Genomic DNA, 13,173 nt, shown 5'->3' on the forward strand with positions numbered 1-13,173 from the left:
GCTGCTAATGGGAGGGGAGGCCTTGGGAAAATAAAGATGAGCAAGTCCACCTCCCAGCCTGGCCCACACAAGGAGGTGAAACAGGAGAAGTCACTTTCACCAGCTCCCCCAAACACTCATCTTCAGGATAAGCTCTCATGGCCCTCAGGTCCTAGAGCTCAGCAGCAAAAGTTCTTCCCTCATGTGGCTGGACTGATAGGCTGCCAAGTTCGGGATCCTGTGACCCCAGCCCTTTAACAACAAGCAAGTGAACAGACAGCGATAGGGGAAGTGTTTGGCAGCTGCTAAGGGCCAGGGGCTCAGGCAAAGTTTTCCTGATTAACAATCCGTTATTCCCCTTCTGGGAGGAGGGGCAAAGGAATCGCAGCGCCATCACATGGCTGCCATCACTTGTGGTTCCTGGCTTAGTAAATGTCCTTGTCTCCCTGCTCGTAGATTGAGATCCCACCATGCCACCTTCCAGCCCACTTCTTTCTCTCCATTTCATTCCACAGCCAAAGGGAGCCTTTTGTTCCTCCAAAAGGAGGCTTCTTTTCACCTCCAGCAGAGCCAGAACTAGGGTGAAGTGCAAAATTTAAGGTGCCAAAAAGCCTCAGTAATCAGGATAAATAAATTTCATGTGATACTTAAAACATCAAATAAGTACAATCCACAATAAACCAAATAGCAACATTTTAAGTAAAGATAAAATCAGTTCAGGAAATTACACACATTTTCCGTCCTCCAGAGTGGGTTTTTGATTCTCATTCTGTTCCAGATGAGCACCAGGTTATGGAAGGGAGGGAAAGCAGAGGGAAAATGGAGCTCTGAGGATTTGGGAGAGGAAAACTGACTCTTAATCTTAACAAGTAACCCTCCTTTTACTATTGCTTATTGAACACTTGCTCAGCACCAGGTACCATGTAGCATATTTTATATTTATGACCTCATTTTTTCGTGCAGAGGTGGTGTGATGATGTGTGTTTCCTGGACTTGGAATCTGAAGAACCCAAAGCCCAAGTAGCTTGCTCAGAGTCACAAGCTGGCCCGGGGTTGGAGTGGGGGTGGGGGGTGGGGAGGACACTACTGGACCTGAATCTAGCTCTGACTTGAAGACCTGGCTTCCTCCAGGGAAGCTTTGGATTTCCCTTCCACCCTGTTCCAGCAACAACAACCATATTAATAAGGGAAATTTACTAGGCTTTGCTATGTGCCAGTCACTCTTCTAAGTGTTTTAAATGTATCGTGTTTCATCCTATCAACCACCCAAAAATGAGGTCGGGATTATCCCCCTTTTATACATGAGGAAACTGAGGCACAAAGGTTAAGTAACTCACCACGGTCCCAAACAGAGTAAGTGTAGCATGGCCAGGATGGGACCAGGGGGGAGCTTATATCCTTGGGGGTGAGGCTTCTCCAGGGCTGAGTTGGACCACGGGGGGAACTTGGGCTAGAACTCATCAGTGCCACCGGCCCTGGCTGACCCAGAATCTCAGAGCTCCCGGGGGGCCTTTCCCACCCACTCTCCCACCCTCGCCCGCACCGTGGCCCCTCCACTGTCGCTGCCACGCTCAGCAGAAGCTGTCATCCTCCTGGAAACCTGCCAGGGGGACAATGAAGGCATTCAAGGGCCGTTATTTATTTATTTCTCAATAAAGAAACTTCATGAATAGATGGATATTTATTCACCTAATTCACTTTTGCAAATGCAGTGTCCTTCAAAGGATGATTTGTTTGCTGAGTGGGGCTGAGGCGGGAGGTTAAAAATAGCTCCCGGCAGTACCGTATTTCTCAGTAAATCAGTGTTGATAATTTAATAATAAAATTAGTCTTACATCAGGTACCAGATAACACTCCCCTGACATGCAAATGGAATTCAGCTTCCTCCCCAACCCTCACCAGCCTCTGTTTTGGGGACACTATATTTAGAGCCTTTCTTACGTGGGTCAATACCCGAACCCCTAAAATGCCTGCCTCACTAATATGGTCATTTGTAATGTTCACCAAGTTCAAAATGTACATGACTGGGCTGCCTCTCACTTCACAGCTGCCACACACAACAGGGTTACAAAGAGCACCGAGCACACATCTGTCCAATTTGGGGAGATCACTCTAATCTCTGAGTGTTAGGGCAGACAGTCTCTCTCAACATACATTTTCCTTCCTTTCTTTTTTTTTATAATTTTTTAAAAAGATTTATTTATTTATTTATATAAATACTGGGGTACAGGCCAGATGCGCCGGAGGGTGAGAGGATTCACCAGAGACAGAGCGGGGAACAGAACAGGCAGACTGACGAAATACACTGCTGAGGGGAGCAGTGGGCAAGACAGGAGAGGTCTGCTGCGTCATGTGGGACCCTCGCTGGCTGGCCAGGATCGAACCGGTGCTGCAGAGGCTTCAGACAACCTCTCAGCGTGGCGCTCAACCACCTGCGCCACCAGGGGAGGCCCTTTCTTTCCTTTCAATAGAAGTTTGATGGCTCCCTTCTATGTGCCACATGCTCTAGTAGCAGCAGAGATGACGAGATGCTGTCTCTAAGGAATTCACATGGTCTGGTGGAGGGACAGGATGGATGCATCAAAGGACATCATGACAGAAGGACAATGATAAGAGCATGTGTCAGATGGGGGGGGGGCATACCAGAGGCAGGGCTTAAGGTTATCTGTGGGGGAAAGAGCACATGTGCAAATAGGCTTGCCCTCAAAGTAGACATGTTTAATGGGCTTTGTAGGATGAGCAGGAGTTCTCCATGTAGTAAAGTAAGAGTTGGCAGCAAAGTTGAGAGAACATTCTAGGCAAAGGAAGTGGTATATACAAAGTTGTGGCTCCAAGAGACTGGGTACTGGTTAGAGAAATTGAAATTGGTTGTCTGAGGTCAAAGACTAGCAAGAGGGAGTCTGGGGAATCCATGTGGAGAGACTGGAGAGGGTTAGATGTTCATGTTGAAAGACCTTTCAGGAGACAGTGTGGAGGGAGAAGGGATGAAAAGGGCAAGATGGTTCCTGTCTCCTCTAAGGACTGATCGCCCCATTTCTACAGGGCAAAATTCTATGAATGATACAACACACATGGACTGAGGAAAAAACAGGCACTAGGCAGCCCTTAGGGCAAGAACAGAAGAGAAAGAGGTGCCCCAAGAGAAATGAAGGGACAGGGAGGACTTCTGGGCCCTCTATGGGAGCCCAGGTCTCAGGCCCCTAGGGTGAGATATTCACCAAGCCCCTCTATTTGAATGAGAAGAACAGTTTACAAGCAATTCCCACAGGCACTGGAATTTGATCCAGACCGCAGCCTCAAAGATTGGCGGGGCAGGTTTCATGATGCCCATTTTACAGATGAGGGAGATGAAAAAACCTGCCCAAGTTCATTCCACTAGAATGCTGCAGAACTGGGGCTCCAGATCAAGTCCTTTTCATCCAATGCCCAGGTATTTTTTTGGGGGGGTGGGGCGGGTGGGATGGGTGTGGGCATAATTCTCATTTCAGTGAGTTGGGACTCTGTGGCAATCCTTTTTATACATGGGGAATAGGAGACAGAGCAAGAGTTCAGGTGGCTTGCTTAGGATCATGTGGGTGACCCAAGGCTAGATTTTTTTTTTAAATAATAAATTTTATTTTTATATTCCCCATACAATTGCAAACCCCCCATTCTGACCCCAATCCCTCCCCTCCCGCCCCAAAAAGTGTCTCTGGTTCATAGTTTTTTGTTGATTTTGATTTTCACTTTCTTATAGTTATTTATTTTCCTGGTCCCTTATTTAAGTTTTCTAGATTCCTGCTATGAGTGAGACCATCCGGTATTTTTCTTTTTCTTTCTGGCTTATTTCGCTGAGCATGATCCCTTCCAGCGCCATCCATGTTGCTGCAAATTGCATGTGTTTATCTTTTTTGAATGCTGAGTAATATTCCATGGTATATATGTACCACATCTTCTTGATCCAGTCATCTATTTTTGGGCATTTGGGTTGTTTCCAAAGCTTAGCTATTGTAAACAGTGCTGCTATAAACATAGGGGTGCAGGTGCTCTTTGGAATGGATGTTTCTGTGTCCTTTGGGTAAAGACCTAGGAGTGGAATTGCTGGATCATATGGAAGCTCTATGTTTAGTAGGTCCAGAAATCTCCACACAGCTCTCCATAGTGGTTGGACCAGTTTGCACTCCCACCAGCAGTGCAGAAGAGTTCCTTTTTCTCCACACCCTCGCCAACATTTGTTGTTGCTAGTTTTTTTAATATGTGCCATTCTCACTGGTGTAAGATGGTATCTCATGGTAGTTTTGATTTGCATTTTCCTGATTACAAGTGATGCTGAACATTTTTTCATATGCCTGTTGGCCATTTGCATTTCCTCTTCAGAGAAGTTTTTTTTAGCTCTTCTGCCCATTTTTTGACTGGGTTATTTTCTTTGCTGTTGCTGAGTCTCATCAGCTCTTTGCAGATTTTTGTGATCAGTCCTTTATCATTAGTGTTGTGTGCAAAAATGTTCTCCCAGTTGGTGGGGTTTCTCTTTGTTTTTGTTATTGTCTCTTTTGCTGTGCAGAAGCTCTTTAATTTGATGTAGTCCCAGCTGTTTATCTTTGCCTTCACTATCACAGCTTTGGGTGATGTGTCTGTAAAGATGTCTTTGATGTGCAAATCACGTAGTGTTTCACATATATTTCCTTCTATATATTTTATGGTTTCAGGTCTTATGTCTAGTTCTTTAATCCATTTTGAGTTGATTTTTGTGTATGGTGTGAGGTAGTGGTCAAGCTTCATTCTTTTGCATGTAGCGACCCAGTTTTCCCAGCACCATTTATTGAACAAACTTTCTTTGCTCCAATGCATAGTCTTTGCTCCTTTGTCAAAGATTAGTTGACCATAAATCTGTGGGTTTATTTCTGGATTTTCTATTCAATTCCATTGGTCTGTATGTCTGTTCTTGTTCCAATACCATGCGGTTTTGATGATTATGGCTTTGTAGTAGAGTTTGAAGTCTGGGAGTGTGATGCCTCCATTCCCTTCTTTTTTTTTCAGGAGAGCTTTGGCTATTCGGGTTTTTTTGTGATTCCATATGAATTTCATCAATAATTGTTCTATTTCTTTGAAGAATGACATTGAAATTTTGATTGGAATAGCATTGAATCTGTATATTGCTTTTGGTAGGATGGCCATTTTAATAATGTTTATTCTTCCAATCCATGTGCAGGGGATGTCTTTCCATTTCTTTGTGTCTTCTTCTATTTCTTTTAACAGTGTTTTATAGTTTTCTTTGTATAGGTCCTTTACCTCTTTTGTTAGATTTATTCCCAAATATTTGATTTTTTTTGTTTCAGTAATAAAAGGGATGGTTTTTTTGATTTCTTCTTCTTCAGATTTATTGTTTGTGTATAGGAAGGCTACTGACTTTTGCGTGTTGATTTTGTATCCTGCCACTTTACTGAACTGATTGATGAGTTGAATTAGTTTTTCTGTGGAGTTTTTGGGGTTCTCTATGTATATTATCATATCATCTGCAAATAGTGATAGTTTGACTTCTTCTTTTCCTATTTGGATTCCTTGGATGTCTTTCTCTTGTCTTATTGCTCTGGGTAGGACTTCCAGTATTATATTGAAAAGCAGTGGTGAGAGTGGACATCCTTGTCTTGTTCCAGATCTTAATGGAATTGCTTTCAGCTTTTCACCATTGAGAATGATACTGGCTGTTGGCTTGTCATAGATGGCCTTTATGATGTTGAGGTATGTTCCTTGTATCCCAAGAATTTCAAGGGCTTTTATCATGAATGCGTGTTGCACTTTGTCGAAAGCTTTCTCAGCATCTATTGATATTATCATATGGTTTTTATATTTCGTTTTGTTGATGTGTTGGATAACGTTGATTGATTTTCGGATGTTGAACCATCCTTGTGTCCCTGGAATGAATCCTACTTGGTCGTGGTGAATTATCTTATGGATACATTGTTGGATTCTGATAGCTAAAATTTTATTGAGGATTTTTGCATCAGTGTTCATTAGGGAGATTGGCCTGTAGTTTTCCTTTTTTGTGTTGTCCTTGTTCGGTTTTGGTATTAGTGTAATGTTGGCTTCATAGAACGTGTTTGGTATTGTCCCTTCCTTCTCAATTTTTTGAAAGAGTTTGTGAAGGATAGGCACTAATTCATCTCTGAATGTTTGGTAGAATTCATTTGGAAATCCATCAGGTCCTGGGCTTTTGTTTTTGGGGAGGTTTTTGATTACCATTTCAATTTCGCTAATTGTAATTGGTCTGTTAAGGTGTTCTATTTCTTCTTTATCTAGCTTTGGGTGATTGTAGAGTTGTAGGAATTTGTCCATCTCCTCTAGATTGTTGAACTTGTTTCCATACAACTGTTCATAGTAGTTACTGATTATTCTTTTGATTTCTGCTGTGTCTGTTGTGATTTCTCCTCTTCCATTTGTGATCCTGTTTATTTGTGCTTTCTCCCTTTTTTCCTTTGTGAGCCTGGCTAGGGGTTTGTCTATTTTATTTATTTTTTCAAAGAACCAGCTCTTAGTTTCATTGATCTTTTGGATTGTTTTTTTAGTTTCAATTTCATTTATTTCTGCTTTGGTTTTTATTATTTCTTTTCTTCTACTGGTTTTGGGGTTTTTTATTGTTCTTTTTCTAGATCTTTGAGCTTCGAGATTAGGTTGTTTCTTTGAGTTCTTTCTTGTTTCGTGATGTGAGCTTCTATTGCTATATATTTTCCTCTTATTACTGCTTTTGCTGCATCCCATACATTTAGGATATTGGTGTCCTCCTTGTCATTCAATTCAAAGAATTTTTTAATTTCTTCTTTGATCTCCTCATTAGTCCAGTGGTCTTCCAGTAGTGTGGTTTTTAATCTCCATGAGGTAGGAAAGTTCCTTGCAAGGCTAGAATTTAGATTCTGTTCTCTGGAGACCCCATTCCTTCATTCATTCATTCACTCACTGTGTTGTCTCTACTATCAGGTCTGCCTGTCCTCATTCCCTGTTACTGTGCACATGGCCACCTGCACTTGGCAGCTAGCCAAGCATTGTCCTGCCCATGGCCTTTGCCCTTGCTCCCCCTCTGCCTGAAATGTTTTGTCTCTGGGTGCCATCACAACTCTCTTATTTTATTCAGGGCCCTTCTGAATTGTCACTTCCTCAGAGAAGACTTCCCTGGCCTCCCCACTACTAAGCACTCCCTAGTGTTTCATCCCTCTCTCCAGCTGTAGTTTTCTTTATCACATTTACCCCATATTGTCATTTCTTCACTTGTTTAATGTCTATTTCCCCTACTAGAAAGTAAGTTCCAGAGGGCAAGGAGTTCATTAACTTCTTGTTGGGGGCCCCTGGATGCAAGGCACTTTTTTAGAATCCAGGATAAGCTGCTTCTGCAAGAGTTAGTTCATGGTGTGCTGGGGAGACAGGTTTTGGCTCCTCACCATGTGCCAGTGTGCAAAGGCTATGTCAACCTTAAGTGCCCCAGTTGGGTCTCTTTTCACTGCAACAATGAAAGGGGGAAGGGAATGTGAGGAGATGGTCTATAACTTGCATGGGGGATGCTCCGGTGCCTTTTAGAAGGAATGAGATGCATAAATAGATGTAGAGAGGACAGTCAGCTTGCACCTATATCGGCCCAGAAGATGATCTTTCCTTAGAAGTACTCTATGGCATTTGGTCATGTCCACAGCTCTGGGCCTCAGTTTATTGGGCCACAAAGTAGGTGGAAACTTGCTGGATTTACCTGGCTCATGAAGCTTGATGTTTCTGTACCATCCCCTAGAGAGTTCAGTCTGGAATTTCCTTTCTTTCCCCCGCTGTCTGCACCTTTATCCTTTACTAAGTGGTCAGTCTACACTAAAATGGAGGATATTACACATCTCTGCCTCCCCTCTGCCCCAGAGTGCCTAGGACATGGGGTTGCAGGCCCCTGGCCCGCCCCAGAGGGTCATGGCGGAGGGACAAAGGAGCCAGTCCAGGAGTGGCCAGATCGGCCCTGAGAACTGACTCTGGTAAACATGGTTAAATGATGGGAACATTTTATTCTATAATAAAAGGACTTTTAAGAAAAATACAGAAGTGCTTAGGGGAAAGTTAAGGGGAAAATAAGAAGGCGATGGAATTGTTCACACTCCATCAATGCCTAAGAAAAATGAATTTCAATGACCCACTTTTCCAGGTATTCAGATGGGGCAGGGAGGAGAGGGAAGCCAGTCTTTCCACTTCACAAGGCAATCCCCTCCCTCACCTCCCTACCCCCATGCTAGAAACTTCTGTTACTGGTCTCCTGCCCAGTTCCACTCAGCTTTTCACTGTCACCTCAAGTTCCAACAAGTTCAAAATGAACTCCTGAGCTTCCTCCCCCTCCATCTAGAGCTGATAGTCAGTTGGTGGAAAACAATAATCCCATGGGGGGGGGGGCTTTAGATAATTAGATATTAATTTAAATGCTTAAATACTCACATATATATTCATTTAAATATTTCCATATTGGTTAGTGAATAACCACTGCCCTTAGCCATCCCAGCTGTCCTGGCCCCTCCCCTAGGAGCCCTGGACTTTCTCCCCATAGGTCAGCAACTAAAGGGTTAAACAGTGGCACTCTTATGGTCTTTGAGAGCCCTGCTCTAGTTCCCAGGCTCTCACCAGGTGGCAAGGGAACACCTGAGATTGGTCACAGAGAGTCCCAAGTCCCCACACAAAGCAGACCCAGGGCCCTGTCTCAGCTCTAATACCCCACTAGACGGGCATCATTCCTGCCGGCTCAGTGTGCAATCATCTGGTATCTGCTAAATGACCCCAACGATGTCAACATCCTAATCCCTGGAAATCCAGAGCTTGAGAATGTTACTTTATACTTTACAAAGGAACTTTGCAGATGTGATTAAGACTCCTGAGATGGGAAGACTATCCCGGATTATCCGGGTGGGCACAAATGTCCTTAAAACTTTTTTGGGGGGGGAGGGGAGGGCAGGGGAGACCAAAGGAGATTTGACACAGAAGAGAAGTCCCTGTGTTCCCAGAGGCAGAGATTAAAGGGATGCAGTCACAAGCCAAGGAATGCAGGCAGCTACCATGTGCTGGGAGGGACACCTTGATTTAAGGGTGCTCCTTACCATAAGACTGAGTCCAGACATTTGTCTCTAGAACTGTTAAGAGAATGAGTTTCTGCTGTCTTAAGTCTCTTAAGTCACTGATTTTGTAGTAATTTGTCACAGCAACATTAGGAAACTAGTACACAGAGTCAAAGCAGCTCCTCCCGGTCATCTCTGGGCCCTGGGAGCTCACCACACTGTGGCTAAGAAAACTGCTCCGGTCCATGGCCCATGACCTATCACAAATGCAGAACAGGTCATGGAACTCCCACCCCTCACTGCCCACTTCCACCCAAGGACTCAGGGTAGGGGGCAGAAGTGTCCTGGGGAGCAGGCCAAGGAGACCAGTGTTCCTGGGGGGACTCTGCCTTAGGCTGTTTACTCCTCCCGGAGCTAGTGTGACTTGTGCAGCCCTGTCCCAGCCCAGGAGGCCTCTCAGTCACCAGTGCTGACCAAATGCTGGAACTATCACCCCTGAGTCAGTCATGGAGGGTTTCCTCAGGGAGAAGAGCTGACCATGAGAAATCCACTCTGGATCCATGCAAGGTGTCAGCCACGGCAGCCAGGACCACAGAGAACCCACTTTGGCTGGGGGTGGGTAGGAAGTAGGCAGATCCACAGACTAGGGAAGGGTCCCAGGTTAGCTGTTAGAAGCTTGGCGTGGTCACTAATGCCACAGGAGAAAGGGACTAGAGGGGCAGGGGATTCTGATTTAGACTGGTGGGTGGGGGTAGGAGAGGGGCCCTGTCCCATAGCCTCTGGAATGAGGGTTGAACCAGATTAGCTCTGGCTGGGTGGTCACAGAGCAGAGTGGACCTCATCTATGGCAGGGTGACTGGCATCTTGTAGTAGATGGTCGAAGAGAGACTGATGGCTGAAGGGGATGAGTGTGTGAGTGAGTGAGTGAGTGAGTGAGTGAGTGAGTGCACCAACAGGCTGGAGGTTGCCCCAGATGAACAAGAAGTAGAAGAAAAGCTGTGGCCACCTGTGGGATCTTTGTGACCCCACCAAAACTGTCAACATTTTGGGGGGAAATGTTGGAGGAGGAACTGTTTTACCTCTAAGTCTTAATCCTGTAAATCCAGGCAGAGAGATTTTAATTACCTGGCTTTGAGTGGTTTTATTTTTCAATTAAAGTCATCAAGTAAATATTCAGAAGTTAGTACTCTTGTTAGGAATTAGCAGCACAAGTGGACCCTTCTCAAGATGCTGACCTAAAAGCTGGTTGGGGGGAAGGGTCTGGGATGGGGCGGGCTACTGTGGGTGAACTTCACCTAGCTCATCCCCTCCAACCATGGGCTGAGTTGAAACTCCAGTCCCAGGCACTTTGGACAGAAACTGGTGGCTTCTGGGAGTGGGGTGGGTGCTCCCCTAAGCACCTGTGTCCCTCACTCACTTCTCTGGCAATAGAGTTCCTCAGGATCATTCAGAAAGGGGCATCAGCTGAAATCACAGGAATCGCAGAGCCTGCGACAGCCCTGTGCATGCAGCAGATGCCCAGTGGCTTTTGTTGAACTGTAGTGCGGGGAAGAGGGACAACAGGACCCAGGGTCTATGGTCTAGGTTCTGACCCAGGCAGGGTGCTCTAGGACAGACCCTGCCTTTTCCCAAGCTTCTCTTCACAGGGACCAAGATGGGAGGGAGGGCTAAGATGGGCACATCTTAGCCAGGGAACTAACAGCCCTATCTGTTCCCATAAAGGAGAACTCAGGAGGTCAGTTGCTGCCTCAAGGGGGAAATGCTGGTCTTTCTGGAGACTTAGGTGTCAGGAGCATTCCCAATGTTCTTTCATTACTGCAATGCAGTAAATTGTGATCCCCTCAAAAGTCATATGTTGAACCCTAAATTTCTTTTTTTTTTTTTTTTTTACATTAATTTTACAAATATATTTATAAATATGATATTTAAAAATCTGACAATTTTCAGTTATTTCTAAAGGATTTTTTTTTAATTCTTTTTTTTATTTTATTTTATTTTATTTTATTTTTTTTTTTTATAAATTTTATTGTTATATTCCCCATACAATTGCAGCCCCCCATTCTGACCCCAATCCCTCCCCTCCCGCCCCCGCCCCCCTAAAAGTGTCTCTGGTTCATAGTTTTTTGTTGATTTTGATTTTCACTTTCTTATAGTTATTCATTTTCCTGGTCCCTTATTTAAGTTTTCTAGATTCCTGCTATGAGTGAGACCATCCGGTATTTTTCTTTTTCTTTTTGGCTTATTTCGCTGAGCATGATCCCTTCCAGCGCCATCCATGTTGCAGCAAATTGCATGTGTTTATCTTTTTTGAATGCTGAGTAATATTCCATGGTATATATGTACCACATCTTCTTGATCCAGTCATCTATTTTTGGGCATTTGGGTTGAACCCTAAATTTCAATGTGGCTATATTAGGAGTAGCATCTAGAATAAGGTAACTGAGGTTAAATAAGGTAATAAGGGTAGGGCTCTGACATATAGGATTAGTGTCATTATAGAAGACACCAGAGAGCTCCCTCTTGCCATGAGAGCACACAGCAAGAAGGCAGCTGCCTGCAAAGCAGGAAGAAGAGCTCACTAGTAACTGGATTGACTGGCACCTTCATCTTGGACTTCCAGTGTCCGGCACTGTGAGAAATGCATTTCTGTTGTGTAAGCCACATATATGGCATTTTGTCATGGCAGTCTGAGGTGACTAATCCAATCAGTGCTATCTTTTACAATGTAAGAGCCTCCAACATCCCTGAGAGGAGGCTGAGCAACGATGGGGAATGGTCAAGGGTGCAGTTGGGAGTGGCAGTCAGCAGCAGAGTCGGGCTAAGTCTTGCGGTTTCTTAGACCAGTGCCTTTAAGGATTGTGCTGAGCTGAAGCTGCTACTACTAATGATGGTGGCAGAATTCACATGGAGCACAACAGAACAAAGGAAACGGAGCTGGCTACTTGATCAGGGCATACCCAAGGGTCGAAGACCAAACAGACTCAAAAAGGGATCAAAAATACCTGGATGGCAGAGTCCTGAGATTCTAAGAGCTACTCAGAGCCCCTCCAGGAATCCCTTGATGACCCATCTCCATCCTTACATTCTCTCCAGGATCTGATTCCAGGATTTAAAATCAGTGTTTGCGGGCCGCAGGTGGTTGAGTGCAGCGCTGTGAAGCTATTTACAGCTCAGACTTCTCCTGTCTCGCCTGCTGCTCCCCTCAGCAGTGTATATCCTCAGTCTGCCTGTTCTGTTCCCTGCTCTGTCTCTGGTGAATCCTCTCACCCTCCCGCACATCTGGCCTGTACCCTGGTTCTTGTATAAATAAATAAATCTTAAAATAATAATAATAATAATAATAATAAAATCAGTGTTCGTGTTGGATCCTTGAGGGAGAGAACCCAGACCCAAAGTGGGGATCAAGGATCCCCTTCTGGACTCTGCTTCAGCTGGGGACCTGAGATGGCTTGGGGCCTCCGTCCAACCAGCCCAGAGAACACCCACTGCAAATGGGATCTGCCTCCCAGGCTGCTGCCTTCCCATGGGCAGAGAGAGTACACAGACTCTTTCCCATGATCCCACAAACACCCAGTTGGGACCCATCCCTGTGGAGAGGTGGGTCCCCGCCCTGGTTGGGAAGGGGCTGTGAGGAGGCCATAGTGAACAGAAATATGGGCAAATGGTTCTGGGATTTATGCCAACATATAAATAGCACAATGCCAGAATCCTTTTTTTTTTTTTTGATATAGAGATGATCTGAAAAGTTTACATTGATGCCACCTGTCACCTTTTCCGGGAGCCATCTTTGAGGTCAGAAGCCTTAGCTGAGCACCGCTCAACACCACGAGGGTGATTAAGCAAAATGTCAAGAACTGAAGTGCTGTTATTAGGTAAGCAGAGACGCTGAACTTTGGCTAATGAAGGAAGACCTGGAGACCTAAAAGAGGGGAGCCCCAGTCTGTTCCTAGGTGATTTGGTGACGAGCAAGGGTCTCTAAGCTGTAGACAGAGGCTTGGCTCCAGGGCTATGTGTGAAATTCACTGGCTATGTGACTTGGGCTGAATAATTTCCCTTTCTGAGCCAAATCTCCTCACCTAAAATGGAAGTGAATGACTTTTAGGTGTGTTCTAGAGTCTCTGAATCACTAATATTTAATATGATTGTGTTATAG

Source organism: Talpa europaea, assembly GCF_964194135.1.
Source record: "Talpa europaea genome assembly, chromosome: 1".
Taxonomy (NCBI): domain Eukaryota; kingdom Metazoa; phylum Chordata; class Mammalia; order Eulipotyphla; family Talpidae; genus Talpa; species Talpa europaea.